This window comes from Melanerpes formicivorus, unplaced genomic scaffold (genome assembly GCF_026170545.1).
Source record: "Melanerpes formicivorus ecotype bairdi unplaced genomic scaffold, bMelFor1.0.p_v2 SCAF_11, whole genome shotgun sequence".
NCBI lineage: Eukaryota > Metazoa > Chordata > Aves > Piciformes > Picidae > Melanerpes > Melanerpes formicivorus.
Genome location: NW_027142363.1, coordinates 590,604 through 607,501, shown reverse-complemented (window position 1 = coordinate 607,501; position 16,898 = coordinate 590,604).

Sequence of the window (16,898 nt, the reverse complement as noted above, 5' to 3'; positions counted from 1 at the left end):
TGGCACAACTTAAACCCATTTACTCTCATCCAATCCACAGTTACCTGGGAGAAGACACCAACACCAGCCTCGCTACAACCTCCTTTCAGGTAGCTGTAGAGAGCAATGTATAAGGCAATTAGCCTTCTCTTCTCCAGACTAAACAACCCCAGCTCCCTCAGCTACTGCTCGTATGACAAGCCCTCCAAAACCCATACCAGCCTCATAGCTCTTCTCTGGCCATGCTCCAGGACCTCAGTGTCTTTCCTGTACTGTGGGGCCCAGAACTGAACACAGAACTCAAACTGTGACTTCACCAGGGCAAATTACAGAGGCACAATCACTTCTCTGCTCTTTCTGAACATACAGTTTTTGATACAGGATGCTGCTGGCTGCCTTGGCCATCTGAGCACACTGCTGGCTCATGTTCAGCCAGCCATGCACCTACACCCCCAAGTCATTTTCCACTGGGCTTCTTTGCAGCCACTCTTCCCCAAGCCTATTTTATTGCTTGGGTTTGTTGTGGCCAAAGTGCAGGACCTGACACTTCTTAAACTTCATTCTGTTGACCTCAACAAATCTATTTAACCTGTCCAGATATCTCTGCCGTGCCTTCCTACCCTCAAGCAGGTCAACACTCCTGCTCAGTTTGCTGTTGTCCTCACACTTGCTGATGGTGCCCTCGATCTCCTCATCCAAACCATTAAAAACTATATTGAACAGAAGTGGCCCAAATACTGAGCCCTGGGGGACACCACTTGTGACCAGCTGCCAGATAGATTTATCTCTGTTTATTATAGCTCCTTGGGCCTGGCCATCCAGCCAGTTTTTAATCCAGCAAAGAGAATACCTGGCTATGCTGTGGGCCACAAGTTTCTCAAGGAGAATGCTGTGGGAAACAGTGTCAAAGGCTTCACTGAAGTCCGGGTAGACAATGTCCACAGCCTTTCCCTCGTCCACTAGGTGGGTCACCTGGTCATTGGAGGAGAAGGGGTTGGTCAAACAGGACCTACCTCTCATGAACCCATGCTGACTGGACCTGATCTCTCCATTATCCCACACTTGCCATGTGAGCACACCCAAGATGAACTTCATAATCTTCCCTGGTACAAGGTCAGGCTGACAGGCCTATAGTTCCCTGGATCCTCCTTTCAATGCTTTCATTCATTTACTCCTTTCATTCTTATCCTTTCATAAAGTATCTAAACTGCCTAATAAAAAAGACTCAGTCTCTATGGACCAGAAATAAGAATCTGGGCTCCCCTGCCAGCACTGGCATTGTTCCCCTTAGCAATTAGCAAAGGGCTCCAGATACTCCAGATAGGAAAGGAGGAGCAGTCCTTACCACAGTTTCATTTTCATTCATTTTCATCTGGTACATCAAAGCTAGGTTTTTTTCATACACGACACATAAGCAAGGAAGAGATTTCTATTTTCCCTTGACCTTTGCGGAAGGCTGTCTTTTCTCCTAAACCCCACTTGTCCACCTGTGCTTCACTGAATCAGGGAAAGCAAGCTTGGAGTGTTCAAATCCCCATGCAGCACAATCCTATCGCTATTAATCACGGGTCACTCTGTGACACATCGTGCCTGGAGACAGAGGAGCTGTTGTGAGGGGCAGGTGTCCATATGGATCACTCTGCTCTTTATGTATATTCAGGGTCTTTCCCTGCAGGTTTGCCAGCTGCTTCTTATCCTTTTGCCTTTAGATGGGAACTTGCCGTTGTCTTTCTCTGCTGGCCCTCTCCCTAAGGTGTTATAGCAAGGGAAGGCAATTTTTCCACGGGTTATTAGAGCAGACATCACATACACCAGGAATTCCCAGTGTATAAATAATGTCCTTGCTAATTAATTTATTTGTGTCTGAGTGTCTCCTCATGTCCTGTTGCTGGCACTTGTGATTATTAGAACAGAAAGCCTAAGTCCTTCCCCAGTCTTTCTCAGATGGCTGCCTCTTGTTAACTAGTCAGCTGCTGTGTACACGCTCCCTGGAATGCAAATTAGATGCTCTGCAAAAAAAACACCCAACAGCAGAGGAAGAATGGAAATGATGGAATTGAAACCCCACAACCATATGTGATTTGTTTTTGGAAATGCATTGCTGTCATGGTAAATCTGAAGATTAGCAAGTGCACAAGTTAAGCATGGAAAAAACCAGGCTGACTGCTGGCTCAGTGAAACTGTGTCTCCTTTCTTGCAAAAGGGCAAGAGTTAGGGTGGCTGTGACAAAACCAGGTCAGGTGACAGCTGCATTTGAATAAACAGCAGTCCTGCTCTTCCACTGACCCTGAGTTGTCCAAGTGGCACTGTATCTGAAGTTGCTGCAAATACCTGGTCCAGAACCTTTCCCTACCAAGGTGAGCTGTTTGATGGGGGGAAGCTGAGGGAAATGATAAAGCCAGCTCCTTTGGCCTCTCACAGGAGAGGGATTAGTGTAGAAGCAAGCTGAAATTTCAGCCCTCCACCACCACTAGGTCACAGAGATCAGAAAGTTACGGTGGATAGGAATTACTCTGACATGCACAAAAGCACAGCACTCAGTGCAATTGCAGTGTGTGCCCTTGTCCTTCACCAGCTCTTTCCTAGCAGTGCTGGATTGATAAGGAGACAAGATCTTCACTGTGAGATGGGATGTAGTAAACAGGAAACTTAAAAAAAATTACATTGCTTGTCTGTCCACTGTTATCACTGCTAGCAACTGTCACTATATAGATTTCCAGTAGCTTCAAGAAATATAGCTAGATCCAGCCTGGAAGATGTTCCAAACACTGTGGCAGAGTCTTGTCTGGGTGAAGAAGACAAAAATAAATGTTTATCAAAGAGCTCTGATTGCTGGGGAATGCTCACCTCGGTTCCTAATGGAAAGTCACATTTTGCTGAACAATCTGTAGATGCCATCTCGCAGCTGTGACAGTGAAATTACCTTCACAGAAGTAAGGCAGGAGCTCTGCTAGGTGTTGCCGAGCACAGAAACGCCCTGAATCCAAGAACACCTCAGTGGTGCAAAGCTACATCTCCTTTTCATTTTAGAAACAACGCAGTGAGGAAAGATTTGGCATCATTCTTTGAGACAACATGAAAACCACATCAGTTCTGGACTGTAGCATTCTTATTCTACCCAAAAGTGATTTGCTTTCTATGCATGAGTAAGCTGCTATTTTATTTCGAGTGTCCCCAGTTTGTTTCCCACTCAACAGCAGCTCTGTGTGAAACAAAACATATAAATTACCTCCAGCTCCGTGTGGTTACTACGCAGAGTGCCTGACTCACAGTTCAGAAGTCTAAGAAGACTTTTCATTTCGCATTAGTGTTTTTTTCTGAGCAGTGTCTGCGCTATGGAAATGATCAATAAACTGAAGAGACAAGCAGCGAGAGTCACCATGGAAAAGTTCATCTCCCTGATGAAAAACAACCAAGCAAACAGCCTACACAAAATACAAGGAAGGTGCTAAACTCTTTGTGTTTTCTATGAGTGCTAAGTGGAATGATGTAAAGAGTATGAGGGTTGGGTGTTTTGCATTGGTTTGCTTTGGTTTGGTTTCCCAGAGGCTGGGCACAGGCAAGAAGCAGCTATGGGCTGAAATGAAGAAGGTGAAAGTGTGGACTGTCCAGTGGAAGGCATTTTGTGTCAGTAAAGTCTCTTAAAGAAAAAACAACATCCTACCTCTTGAAAGTACATACAACACTGAGGTGGGCTCTACCCAAAACCCTGACAGAAGATGTGTATCCAGAAACCATGAGTCTGGTTTGGTGCTCTTAACCTGTAAACACAAGGTGTTTGGTACCACTGGTTAAAATGGTGTTCAGTCTAATACATACCCTCAAACTCTAGCCATAATGGGAAACTACAGGATCCTAAAACATCCAAAACTGGAGAAGGAAGTTTGATTTGGCAACTAGGAGTAAAAGCACAATCTCTCTTCTCAAGGGTTTACAAACAAAGCTGTCACATACTGGGGTCTCAGAAGCCATAGGGACAAAGAGAGGACTGTGTACTAGGTGGATGGCCAAAGCTTGATGTGCCTTGTCCTGGCTGGAGCTAGAACTGTACAAATTTTGTTCAGTGGTGTTAATTTTCAGCTCTTCTAAGTAACTGCGCTTTCTGAAGTCAAGCTCATGTTTCCACAGACAGTGTCTGCTTGTGGTGGTGATAATGCTCAGTATTTCTAGTTAGTATCAAGGATAGGTATGCAGACCAAGGTCACTGCAAAATCAGAGGCACCATGTCAGGGGTGCGTAGCGAAACACAGCAGCCACAGGGAGGGCAGACAGTTCAGGTGATCATAAACTGGCCAACGAGGGATTCAATTCTATCTACATCATATTCAATATAAAGCTGAGGCATCACTAGGGTCAAGTTATCCACTTCAGTGGCTCATGTCCCAGGAGAACACTGTCTATTCTGCCTTAAATCCCAATCCATGAGTTTAGACTGGAGAAGAGGAGACTCAGGGAAGAACTAATTCTAAAGGGTGAATGTCAGGAGGATAGAACCAGACTCTTCTCAGTGGTGTCCAGAGGCAAGACAAGAGGCAATGGACAGAAACTGGAATACAGGAGGTTCCATGCAAAATTTTTCTCTCTGAGGGTAGCAGGGCACTGGAACAGGCTGCCTAGAGAGGCTGTAGAGTCACCATCTCCGGAGGCAGGCACATCCTTCCTGGACATGTTCCTGAGCAATTTGCTTTAGGTGATCCTGCTCTAGCAAGTGGGTTGGACTAGATGATCTTCCAAGCCCTATCATTGTGTGATTCACTGTAATCTAATTCTAGAATCCAGCTCCTTAACCAGTCTGGGACCACAGCATCAGTGGTGACAGTGACTAACTGCCATTAGGGCAAGTGGTTGGTATTTGGTTTCTGTATATTTATTTACATACAATGCAATTATTATGTTTCATTAAAGTTGTTACAGCTTTCCTTTCCACTTCATAAGTCTCTTTTATTCCCTTGCCCTTTGGGGGAGGAGAGGGCAAACAGAAAGGGTCTTTCACTTGTTTATTGTCTAGACAAGCCCTAACCCTTGACACATCTTAATGAAGAGCTGTCAGGATCAGGTTATTGCTGAGTTGCTAACTCCTTTGGACAGAAAGTGAGAAAGAGAAAAGTTCTGATGAGCGGTAATCCAGTTCTTGCACCTCCAAATGATCAGTAAGGCTGTTTAGCATTGCTGCCAACACTGCATTCATATAACTTCTGTTAAGAAGGGAGAGAGAGATGATTTTTCCATTCCTTCTGACCTTCCTTTGCCTACAGCTTTTCCACCTGCTCCTGGCTGAACACAGACCCATGCTAGACTGTCCATGTGAGTAGACGGGGCTGCTTGTGGCTATCTCCTTGTAAGGAAGTCATACTGTAGCCATGTCTCCTGTAAAATGCACACAGCAAACTGATCTTTCTTTATGTGCCTCAGCACTTCAGTGCTGGGAAATGACAGGGTTGCAGATTTACTGGGGGAAGGTGAGAGAGTGCTTTGTTTAATTACCCTCCTTCAGCTTGATTGCTACAGTGTTATCTTAAAAGAGCAAAGATTTGGCCAATAGATTTCTGGTAATTAGCGTTCAGAATATTGCAATGCTAGCACCCGGGATCTTTTGATGAGGGATTACTCCCACTAGAAACAAATACTCAGCCTCTCACATTCTGTAATCTCCTCAGACACCAGCTATCAGACATGCAAGAAGACAAGTGCACCAGGATCATGGATCAGAGGCACTCCTGTGGCAAGTAACAAAGAGAGGACTACATGTCAGTGCTGGAGAGGGAGGCAATTCATCCTTTATGACCATGCCCACAATAGCTGTGTTATCCCACCTGGTTGTAAGCATTACAGATACCACATCCTAATTCCAGATGAAATTGTGCTGTCATTTACTGCCTTGGGTGAAGCTGATGCCTACCACACATAATAAAAAGGAACTTTAATCAAGTAGTCAAGAATGAAGCGAATCCAAATGTCACAGGTTGTTGCTAAAGTGTCGGTAAGTTATCTGTTCTGCAGCCGCAGTGCACGTGAAGCTACGAGGAAATATCACAAAAACATTGTGTCACAAATGCCCTTCCACAATGGGAGGGAGGAAGTACTATTACCTGCACAAAATGTCATAATCCACAAAGAATCAGGATGTATCAACTTTCTTGGGAGGCTGTGCACACTGCATCCTCCAATGGCAGAATACCTGCAAAGCTACAACGCTGCTACCTCAGGCAGCACATGCTATCTGGGACAGATCAGTGCAAACCACCTGGGTCCCCCAAAAAGATTGCTGACATGAGACTGCAATCCTCTGATCACTTCCTAGATTTGTGCCCATTTCAGGAGTAAGTGTCAGAAGCAGTAATGTGCCATAATGAGAGAGCTTATCCATGTGACATGGGGGAAACTCACTATCCACCAGGTGTGGTACTGCCTGGGAGCCTGGGCAATGAACCACATCCACGCCGGGCTGGAATTTATGAGCGGTGCTCTGGTACAGAGTTCAGTGGTGATGTGAAGCTCTTCATACAAACACCATCTGGGCTCACAGGTCTGCAGGCAGCATTGTGTTCTCAATGCTGTGCAGCGTGGGTTTTTTTCTTTGTTGCATGCAGTTCAGCCTCAGAGTAAGAAGAGCCTCTGTGCTCATCTGGGCTTTGGAACAGGGATTCCCTTGAATACAGCAGGCATTCAGCCTGAGCCTGACCAGGTCCAGGCACTGACCAGTGGAGCCTCAAGCATGCGTGCTTGCCTTGCATTAAGAGAGATTTCTGTGTCACTAGAAGGGGCAGCTAGGAGGGGAAGATAGTTGGTATGTGAAAATAAGAGAAAAATAAGTTAAAAAAGAAGAAGAGGAAACCTACCTAGTTAATTTTAGGACAATTCATGAGTTAAAATGAGACCTCTAGACAGAAATTAATTGCACACTTTTGACCTCAGGCAACAGTCAGAATTGGCTGAAAATAAAAGGCACATGTCATTAAATTTAATAATACTTAATTATAGAATCATAAATATTTGAGATTGGAAAGACCCAGCAAGTAATTTAAGTCTCCTTTCCCATCAGTCCAAGACTGTTCCCTGTTGCACACCTGCTGGCATGTTTTCCACAGACTATTAGAGTTCATTGTCAAGAGGATATGCCTTAAATCCTGCCTCAATTTTCCATTTCTTAATTTCATCCCATTACTTCCTGAGGTACCTGCCTGTTTCATGCTAGGTAATTCCCTTCCCTCCCCAGTGTGCATGCCAGTCAAATATTTGTGGATGGTGAGCATGTGTCTCCTCAGCTATCGCTTAGCCAAACTATACATATTTATTTAGTTCTGTTAATCTTCCTCACAGATAAATCCCTCCAGCCCCTTAATTATTTTGTTGGTGGGTTGTTTGGGTTTTTTTTCCCTGAAATCCCTGTTTTCAAACCTTTCTTGTGGTCATGCTGAAAGCAGTGCTCCAGTTTTACCATCCAGAGCCACTGAAAAACCAGGGGGGCTATGGGATGTCCACTGCAACGTGATGTGTCTTTGTCTCTGATCTAGTATAATTCCTTTTCCCTGCTCTATCATGCTGAGCCCCATGCAAGGCTGACAAGAGGTCAAGACAACCTTTGTTTTTCAAATTCTGCCCTGAAGCTATCCCTCACAGCGCTGTCAGCAGGGAAGACATTTTGCCTTCTAAAACCTCACTTCTGATAGCTTTTCCATCTAGAGATGTTGCAACTTGGTCCTTCTGCACTAGGCAATAACTTCACTTATATTTCTCCCCTCCTTCTGTGTTTCTACACTACACTCTGCCCTGTGTGTATCAGAGGAGATAGTGAGAATGGGAGAACAGACAGAAAAAGAACCAAATCACCAAGGTAGATTACTTCAACCGCAGGAGAAAGCTTCATCCCCTGGGTTTACCATCCCACAGATTAGTAGCCCAGGATGAGGAAAAGGCTCTAGGGAAGCACTGTAATATAAAACACAAGAAGGAAGACTACAGTGAGGAGACAAAGTAATAGAGAAATTACTTAGTGGGGCAAGCTGACAGGGGAGATGAAAACAGGGAAGAGAGTGCATGTATTCTCTTCCTGGCCAGTGCTTAGCAGCAGATTCTGGTCTTGAATAATTGGTACTATGTCGATTGCTGCGGATAGCTTTGTTTTGACTTCTCCTTGTCAGTTTTGACACCTCCATTAACACTAAAACACTTTCTTCTTCCTCAGCCCTTGGTTCAACTGAGTTGAAAGGTGGACCTTCCGTACGGACTTTGACTGTGCTTTTCAAGCAGGTCCACTGCCTTCATCATAAGGTCACCTAGGCAGTAAAGTCCATGCCTTAAATGTCTGGAGCACTCACCATGAAGTGGTTCCTAATAGTACTTTGCAGAAAAGCTATGGGATTTCAGATAACCTGATTGATGCCCAGGGTTAGAAAGGTACTAGTCAGCAACTGCTTGGTCTCCTGAGACCTTACCTGATTAAGTGGAACATAAGTATTGCCCCAAAGTACTAAATTCTAATAATATGCATCAATTGTCCAAACTTAGAGATTTTGTAGTGCTTTCTTTATCAGTACCTTTTTAACCTTTTGTTTAAACTCGCAAATCATGTCAGAAATGTGCAGGAATGCAACAAGCAAATGTAAAGATCTACAAACAGAAAGGTATGTATGTAAATATTCCAGTAGAGACAGGAGTACCTGCATAAAGGGCAACCAATGTCTCCCTCCTTTCTCAAAATCCTCAGCTTGTTTCGGGCTCTTTTCCCCCCTGAAATTAAAGGCAGTTATGAGAGGTAGGCCAGCTGGAGCACTACAGTGTGCCTGATTTGTCAGGGGATTCAGGCACCTAACTGCCAGCTTGGCAGACATGAGATTGCCTTTGCTTATTTTTTAACACTTGTTTATCTGATAATTTTCATTATATTTGTTAAAAATAATACACTGTTTTAAAAAAAAAGTCATGTAGCTGCCACATCTCTCTCTTGTGGAAATATGTCAGATCCTGGGCTGCATCAGTAGAAGTGTGGCCAGCAGGTCGAGGGAGGTGATTCTCCCCTTCTACTCAGCCCTGGTGAGACCCCACCTGGAGTACTGCCTCCAGTTCTGGAGCCCCTGTTACAAGAAAGATCTGGAGGTGCTGGAAGGTGTCCAGAGCAGGGCCAGGAGGATGAGCAGAGGGCTGGAGCACCTCTCCTATGAGGACAGACTGAAGGAGTTGGGGCTGTTCAGTCTGCAGAATAGAAGGCTCCGAGGTGACCTCATTGTGGCCTTCCAGTATCTGAAGGGGGCTGCAGGAAGGCTGGGGAGGGACTGCTCAGGATCTCAGGGAGTGATAGGACTAGGGGGAATGGAATGAAACTGGAGGTGGGGAGATTGAGGCTGGAGGTGAGGAGGAGGTTCTTCCCCATGACAGTGGTGAAGCCCTGGAATGGGTTGTCCAGGGAGGTGGTTGGGGCCCCGGCCCTGGAGGTGTTTAAGCCCAGGCTGGATGAGGCTCTGGCCAGGCTGATGTAGTGTGGGGTGTCCCTGCCCATGGCAGGGGGGTTGGAACTAGCTGATCCTTGTGGTCCCTTCCAACCCTGACTGATTCTATGATACTATGAACTGAAAACTATTTCCTTTCACTGGTTTGTCTAATATGTCAAGCAGCTAGTGTCATACAGGAGGGGGAGGGATTTTTCCCAGCTGATGCTGTTTGTTCAGCCTGTCTCTGAAGTGCTTCTGCCTCTCCACTTAAGGAGGCTTTCAGATACTTTTTTAATTAAAAAAAAAAAGTCAAAATATTCAGAAATTAAATTCCACCCTCTGGATCTCTCTGTGTCTTTGTTTTGGTGATGCAGAAGAGGCTATTGGGTCTTGGATTATGTAAACTGACATGGTACATTTAGTTTCATTTTCTTCAGACTGCACACATCAATTTATCCATAAAGTATTGATCACGGGGGCTGGAGCTGTCTGCATAGCACTGCCTGATTCTGTATGAGAATTTACTCACAGTCCTTCCACAAAATCAAGGTGCTACTGTGACTCATAACAGAGAGTGTGCAATGCTAAAGACACAGAGGTGTCTGTGGGAGAGTCGCTTGCACTCTAATGCCCAACCTGTGTCTTTAAGTACAGCTTCTGTGAAAACATAAGGCAGTAGCTGCACTTGAGTCATTCCTCTGGGGCAAATGACTTTAAAGCCTTCTTTTCCCTGCTACATCTGCTGCATTGCTTTCTTTCTCCTCTCCACACATCTATAGCTGCAAGGGATTTCCCAGAGAGAAGCGTGTGCCTATGTGCCAAACACTTGTTCTGTGCAAAAGCAGTAAAGGCAATGTTTCAGGGGTGTATCATACACCACACTCGTCCTCAGCAGCTGTAGCAAACACCTCCTGGAAACATCAGCCTCCTTGAGCACTGCTGCACAGCACAACGACAGAAACCCTGAGCATCTCAGTGTATGCCTGGACCACAACCAACACCTAACGTGTCTGGGAGGTCCAGGCACATGGCAGAATCTTTGCACACAGATAAATGTCTCAGAGGTCTGGGAATCTCTCACAGTCTTCTATATGTGCTGGAGAGCAGTTCCTTGGTCAAAAGGCTGTTTCACAGAAACCCACAACAGCTACATGGATTTGGACACAGGAATTGCTGAAAGGGTTCCCTGGGCAATGCCGCAGTTACATCTTCTCCCCTCTTCCTGCTCATTTCTCGGAGGAGAGGGCAGGCATTGCTGCCTCTGGCTCCTTCTTAGTCTGGAGTCACACATGGCATGTTTACTGTACATACATAGGTGTATGCTTTTTCCCTCAGACTGGATGGTCTGGCTGCCTGATGTAGGGCCCCACAGCACAGGTGAGAGCTGGCCCCAGCCCAGCAGCCATACCTGGTGGGAACAGAGGTGGCAGAGCTGCTCGCAACTCCCAACCCCCACACATCACCTCCTGTTTGAAACTCTTATGTGATCTGCGAGCTCTCATCTCCTTTCTTGTCATCTCTTTGGCCTTCAGCTCTGAGATGCAGCAGCACCCCCCACCTTTCTGGGTGCTTTTTTGGTAACTATTTAATGCTGAGGGTGCAGCTGATATCTGTGGGTACCCCAGGCTTCAGCCAGGTGAGGGTGCTGATCTTGCACTGCTCCCCAGCAGTCTGTGACTCCTGTACTCACACTGCAGTCTGCAAATAGCTAGCCAGTGTTTCAAATACCTTATTTTAACGTTGTCCTTGCACCATAATTACTTCCTACCTCTGTTTAGGATATGCCAGATATTTTACTACTGAATCGTGTTAATTATGATCTGGCTTGACTTTCAGAAGGTGTTAAGCACTTCTGAAGTTTCACAATACTCAAGGAGGTTGTGTTGCAAACAAAATGGACATCTCTGACAGTTGGTTTTTGTGGGGTTTGGGCAGCGTTTTGCTGCCTTGTGGCTCCTCGGAGCGGTCGGCGTTGGCAATGCCTCCCTCTGCCGGGCACGCCGCGGAGCTCCGCAGGCAGCCGGGGGCGGTTTGTGGCTGACCCAGATTTTGAAGCACTGCAGAATAAAAGCATACAGCTTCTGTTAGCCCTGACTGATGACTGGATTAGGAAACTGATTATGTAGCAAGGTATCTATGGGTTTTGCTGCGCCGCTGCTCTGCCTTTCGGCACTCTGTGTCTTGTACTGTATTTATTCAGAGCATACAAAGCTGTTTCTGCATCTTGTCACCTTTGTGTCACACTAATAAAAGGATTTCTCAAAGCCATGGGGCTCTAACCCCAGGTGTTCATTAAGAATATTTAATAATTCTAATTGCCCCATGTTGCACCAGCTCTTCATGCTTATTTAGGGAATAAGCATCTGCACCAAGAAAGGCAGAATGAGTCACTTTCTCAGATTTCATAGCCCATCTGCCCCACAGAGGAGCCCCCTGGAGATGTCATTACCGAAGTGATGAGACATCCTGGCTTCAGTGCTCGTGGTCTCTGCAGAGCAAGGGGCTGGGAATTCAGCATGCATCTTATGCATGGTAGTACTGAATAGTGACAGTAAATGAATGTTCTCCTCAATATTTGCTTTTAAATTCATGGGGACTAGGAGGAACTAGTGTCAGATGAGAACTGATGGGGTTTAATTCATGTTCCAGCCTGGAATGATGCTGCTGCACTCCATTGTGCCTCTGGAAGATGGACATAGCACTTGCATATAGCACTGAGCTGATTGTGCTGATCATCTACTGCTCAAGTGGTTCTGTAATCGGAAAATGCTAGGTGGAAAGGAAGATTTATGTTTGTAATGGAACAGGGCTTCAGAAATGATCCTTGTCTTGGAGGAGACATCTAGAGACACTACCTGCTCTGTGCAGTGAAATCATGGGTGGTTTGCCAGTGAGCTCAGAGGGAGAATTATTTTGGGGTTTATGGTCTTCTGCTACAAAGGTTCCTATTTTTCATGTACATCAAACATGTCTGTGCATACACTGCTGCACATTCTATATGGTGTTTTGCTTGCATCATACACATTCACAAACAGAGCAATCATTTGATAGCAAGGTAAGCTTTGTGTTAAGGTTACCACTAATATACAGCAGATCTCCTTGTGCTTAAAACGCAGCTACAGTAGGCTGAATTATTGTCCCTGCGCAGTTTTCACAGTCGTTACTTGGTAGGTTGCCTCTTCAGTGTCAAATTGGAAGTACTTCGGCTGGAACCATTGCAGTGGTGCCTCTTGAGGTTTGTAAGCCCACGTACTCGAAGCATATTACATATTTTTCTGAACAGTTGTGCTTTCACAGGGGTCTGCATTAGAACAGCATGAAATTTGTTGCTGTTTACCTAGTTTTCATCTAAACCTCACCGGTGGGTTCACTTTATGCAATGTCAGCAGCACTGAGAGTCAAACTCTGTCTCTGTTTCAGACAAACTTGAAACTTAAAAGAAAACTTGAACTCACTCTCCTGTGTTCCTTCCACTCTCCTCCTTTCCATTCCCTTCTTCAAGGATAAATTTGCATTTAACTTTCTGATATTTCATGAACAACTAACATCACCTTTCCTGTTTTTCAAGACACATTTCATGTTGCCATTTTCCTCCCCGTTCTGCCCTACCTGGAACGCACTCACCCATGTTGCACACTCGCTGTGGTGTACTGAGAGCGAGATGGGAAGCCAGTACACATGGCATTCACCTGTCTGTTTTATTGTATGTGTGGGGATGAGGGATGAATCTCCTGTGCTAAAGTGTTTGTTTAAATACTGTCTGCAAAGGCCATAAGCAGAGGACAGGGTACAGAAGGGCTGAGGAAAACATTCAGGGAGCCAACTGCCTTATTCAGATGAACAACAACGTCAGGGAAGAAATGCTTACAGATTGTGACAAGTAAGCTGCTACTGTCCACAAAGGTAGAAAGTCTTTTTCTGTACCTTAATAATTACACATTGTATTGGTTGGTAAAGCAGAGGCACACATGGTCCCTATTTTACTCTTGCAGAATCTGGAGATCCGGTGTCTGAAGTGAAGGTAGAGAGAGATGAATAACCAGCCTAAATTCGTGTAGAAATGTGCTAAAAGGGGTAGGCACCAAATGAAGACATGTAGGGTTAAGCAGAGCAGTGGATTTTCTTCAGATGCCTTCTCTGCACTGATTTGCATCACAGTATCACAGTGATTTGTATATGATCAATGATTTGTATATGATCTTCTGGTGGTGGTAACTTTATTTGGTCTCATACCTCTCCTTTTTGTTGTTGTTGTTAAGAACTATTCTTTCCATATGAATAGCTATTATTAGGGGACCCTATCCTTCTGCCTTGACTGAAAACTGGCCTTATTCTTCAGAGAATGCCTTTGAACATTGTCATTACAATGTGTTGTGGTAAACAAGAGAAAGATTTGGGTAAGGTCAAGGACAAATCTGTGCACAGGATTAAACAGAGAAGAGTTCCTTTTTCCCCATGGGATTCTTAATCTTACAGAGTAAAAATAAATAAAAATTAAGAATATAGTGGATCCTTTTATCTGACATAATAAGCGGGTAAAATTTGGAAACAATTAATTTTAGTTCAAGTTAATAAAACAGAGCATTGTGTGTGTTATATTCTACAAGGGAAGCTGACAGAGTGTGGTCTTTGCGTAAGAAAATGAAGTGCCACAGACTTCTGTCCTGGGGAAACTTCCCCTCTGCTGCAGCTTGCATTTGCAAAGCATGATGGATAACCTGGTTGAAAGTGACTGAGTGGCCACCAAAATATTTTCATTATATATTTGGTGCAACTTTTGTTCTATGTGAAAGCATGACAGGTTGTGATAATCAGCACAACCCCCTCACAACACCTTTTCTATTAGAAGGATGGGTGTATGTGTGACAGCTCCCTTATTGGTCAGCCAGGAGAGTGTACAAGCAGAAGCACCTTCTCCAATTGCTTCCTCTGGACATCCATACCTTCACACAGAGGTATGTGTGCATGCATTTTACTTCAGAAATGCCTCTCGGTGGCCCTGCCCAGCAGTTTCCTTGTATGTATGTCAGCAAATTTGTTTCACTTTGATGCTGGGAAGTAATATTATGTCTGGATGATAAACCTCTGTTCAGTATGTACTAGTGATGGGGTTGCTGTACTGTTTAAAGGCCATCTGTGATGAATGAGACTGTTAACTACTGATGGAGACTCATGGACCCATCCATTGGTAGCTGCCCTTTGGGTTCACTCACAAACCACTGCACCAAATACAGAAAACAGAGGGTCCATGAAGCAGCACTGATGCTGACAGAGTGTGGAGCAGTGGACAGCAAAACTTGAATTTCCTCAACCCCCAGCACAGACTAATTAAGACTCACAGGACAGTGCACATTCTCTCCAAAAGGCTTTTGCAAAGCCTCGCTGGGGAAGGGTGGCTGAAGCTAGAGCTCTGAAATCTGTCTAGAAAAAGTTTCATACATCGTGGATGATATGTCGGTCCAAATGTTGGAATTCATGCCCAGCATCCTGCTCAATCTTCCCAACAGTGAAGTCCTGCCTATACAGGAAGATGTTGGGCAGAATCTGTGGTAAGTTTGATGAAGGTAAGTAGTGGCTCAACAGAAATGACAATGAGACGTAGCAGACAAAATCCTCTCCAGGCCTTTCTTAACTGCAGAGTGTAACACAAAACCCTCAGCAAGATAAGAAATGAAATGGATCCTTTCTAGGTCATTTTAGTTTTGAAGACCATCTTGAGATCAAAGACTGGCATCATGCTGTGCTGATGCCTTTATGTTTTGCACTATAGTTATTGGTACAGATTTTTAAGGGCTAAATTGTCAGTAATTCAGTAGTTGTGTGAAATGCACTCCTTTTGTACAGAGCATAGAACCTCTGTATTTGAAAAAGGTTTCTGAATTCCAGTTGCTGGAATGGCATCTTGAGTTGTTTCCTGATTGTTTGTAGATGTTATGAATGCCTTTGGATCCTGAACAAGATAATGACATTGAGAACAGAAATGGGCTTGCACCTGGATTCCCAGGAGAGCTCTCTCCACCGAGTAATAACTCACATATTGAAATGTGCTCATTGAAGAGGTATTATGGGGGCAGGAAAGGGAGCCAGGATTTGCCTGCAAAATGGAGATGAGAAACAGGAACAGGCAGACAGAATCTTCTTTCTCTGGCAAAAATCAAACTGCATTGTTTTACTCACAATTTTAGGCCTGAATCTGCAGCAGTTGATGAAGGTTTACCTTGTTTCCAGTGCAATTCCATTTATTACAGTATATGTTGGAGAAACATGGAAACTTTTCCTACCTGGGGTAAACTTGCTTAACATAAGCATGAGAAGCCTCTAGCCTTTACTGGCTCAAATTCTGAGTTCTTTCTGTAACGTAACAGAACATAAGCAGAAATAGCCAACGTACTGAAAGGCAGCACATTGTATTTGCAAAAAGAACAGCATGACAAGGCCCATGCCCCAGTGATGTCTTGTTTTCTTTACTGTTGATACAGAGCTGAAAGCCTGTCTGTCCTCCTTGTGCTAAATTCATTCAGGATTCACTTGACTGAAGTATCCTTAACCTAGTGCTTCTGCAAACTTGAACATCTACATAGAGAATAGTTATTAAAATAAACATCTCATTAGCAGCATTCTGATGCAGTGCCACTGTGAGTAATCAATGAGGTCTCTGGCAATCACAGCAATTATACAATATAATTGAGTTATTTATCATAAAATTGCTGCAGAGCTGCTGACCTTCCCAGTTAAAACTTTTATCCTCTTTTTTCATACATCCTGCTGATCTTGCACCAAATGGTTAACACACCGTGGTTTCTTCTTGGTGGTAGCATAACTTTAGAATAGAAATCTGCTAAGCTAAACTCAGGTTTACCACAGAAGATTATCCCAGTTCTATTCAACAACGTCACTGATGACTGATGGCAACTTTGCAGATGACACTGAGTTGGGAGGGAGCGTTGACCTGCTGGAAGATAGGAAGACACTTCGGGGAGACCTGGACAGGCTGGGTCAATGGGCTGAGGCCAGTATCATGAGGTTTAACAAGGTCAAGTGCAGGGTCCTACACTTTGGCCACAATAACCCCATGCAGAGCTACAGACTGGGGGATGAGTGGCTGGAGAGCAGCTTGGCAGAGAGGGACCTGGGAGTGCTGGTTGAGAATAGATGAACATGAGCCAGCAGTGTGCCCAGGCGGCCAAGAAGGCCAATGGCATCCTGGCCTGTATCAGGAACAGTGTGGCCAGCAGGAGCAGGGATGTAATTCTGCCCTGTGCTCAGCACTGGTGAGGCCTCACCTTGAGTACTCTGTGCAGTTCTGGCCCACTCATTTCAAGAAAGATACTGAGGTGCTGGCTTGGGTCCAGAGGAGAGTGACAGGACTGGTGAAGAGAGTGGAGGAAAAGTCTTATGAAGAGAGTCTGAGGGAGCTGGGGGTGTTTAGCCTGGCAAAGAGGAGACTCAGGGGGGACCTTATCACACTCTACAACTACCTGAAGGAAAGTT